Source organism: Pteropus alecto, unplaced genomic scaffold (assembly GCF_000325575.1).
Source record: "Pteropus alecto unplaced genomic scaffold, ASM32557v1 scaffold106, whole genome shotgun sequence".
NCBI classification, from domain to species: domain Eukaryota; kingdom Metazoa; phylum Chordata; class Mammalia; order Chiroptera; family Pteropodidae; genus Pteropus; species Pteropus alecto.
In genome coordinates, this window is record NW_006442103.1 from 10,928,094 (window position 1) to 10,929,925 (window position 1,832).

The following is a 1,832-nucleotide window of genomic DNA, read 5'->3' on the forward strand; positions in this document are numbered from 1 at the left end:
ATCTAAATTGAATTTAAGATATAGCTTATCCATTCTGGTGGCTCATAAGTGGGGGGGTCCCTGGGTGAGGCTGTGCAGTAGCCCCTCAGAGAGCAGTGCTGCTTCCACTTTCTTGTGCATAGAAATCACTTGGGGATTTTATTAAAATTCAGGTTCTAATTCAGTAGGTTTGGGGTGGAGTCTGAGATTCTGCATTTCAAACAAGCTCTTTGATGCTGCTGCTGCTGCTGCTCATCGGGAAGGATTAAGTAGAAGATTAGGAGGCTTTTGAGGCTGGTGCTTCCCGATGGTGCTTCCCAAAGACTCCTGTAAACAGAGGTGTGGGTTGCAACAAGGAGGTTCTTTCCATTTCTTATTTAGATACGAAGCCGGAATTACCCAGTATTAATAGAACTTGGCCCTCATGAGGGTATAAGAATAAGAATAAGCAATGAAAATGTGGTTCCATAGTGTAGCGGTTAGCATGTCTGGGTTCACACCCTGGTGGAGCTGCAGTCCATGGTCTATGGCCATGCCACCCTGAACAAGCCCCGATGTCTGATCTCGGAAACTAAGCAGGGTCGGGCCTGGTTAGTACTTGGATAGGAGACCACCTAGGAAGACCAGGTGCTGTGGGCATAAATAAAAATTAAAAAAAAAAAAAAAAAAGAATGGCCAATGAGAGCTAGAGGCTTCTTTTTCTGGGGTCTTTTAAAAAAGAAGTCAAATAAAACAATATGCATTTCTTTTCTTTTCTTTTCTTTTTTTTTGCTAGAAAGCTCAGAAGTGTCTGACTACATGATACAAAGGCTTTCCTCCTGCTTTGCTCACTTGGGTTTGTTCTTGAAGCGTTTTCATAACAAATAGAGCTCATTATTTTTAGGATTTTTAATTTTTTTTGGTACTGATTTACTCAGAATATTTTGAAGAGATGGTTGTTGGACCAAAACCCAAGTGAAATTGAGCCAAATAAAGATATAATTATTAAAACATCAACTTGAAATTTTGACTCCTGCTTAAAGGCATTGCTTTTCTACTAAGAGTCTCTGGCAATCTCTTATTTCAGTCCAAGCTCTGTTAAGAAAAAAAAAAAAAGAAGAAAAGAGAAAAAGAAAACCTCAAACAAGTCTTGACATGTTTTTAACAACTAATAATAATGGTGATCTGTCACAGCTGCAGGCTCACTTCTGAATTACCAGTGGAGGAATTAAAGGTCCGTGTTATAAGATGAGAGGTTTAGCTACTTTACAAGATGAATCAGTCAGTGACTCACAATCACACATCATGTAATTTCAAATTCCCAGTAGTTGTGAGCTTCTCTTTGGAGAATGGACAATCTTTGGAGGAATATGGGACATTAGAAAGAGAAATGTGAAGTATACTTCTTGAAATTCTAGATTAACCGTGATTCAAAAGAGCGTGGTAGGACTACGCACGCGCACTTCATTAGCAGGGTTATCTCCGTTGGATTCAGGTTTCTAGCAGTGTAATCCACGCCCTTTACTGACAGGCAGTTTTGTTATCTATCCTAGGGCAGAAATATGGTCATTTCTATTAAGCCATTAAGCAAAGTCTTCACGGTCTCTTGGAAAGGTCCACAGACCAAGATATGTCAATGCTAGTTAAAGGGGACTTGCCCTTTTAGTGGCCCCTGCAACCCTCACCGATGCCTACTTGATCAAGTAGTATTGACTCAGATGGGAGATGAGAAAATATGGCAGAGATGGACAAGGATATAGATTGGGAAATGCAAAGCTTTCTTTCTTTTTTCTTTCCTTTTCTTTTTTTTCCCACTATTAGATGTTAAAATTCTTTTCAAATGGAAACCACATCATAGGATTCCAGATTAAAGT

General features: G+C 39.5%; 1 pseudogene; it reads left to right on the forward strand.

Moving 5' to 3' along the window:
- The first annotated feature begins 501 nt into the window (after nt 1–501).
- Nucleotides 502–618, forward strand: LOC112469127 (annotated as a pseudogene).
- The last annotated feature ends 1,214 nt before the right edge of the window (nt 619–1,832 follow it).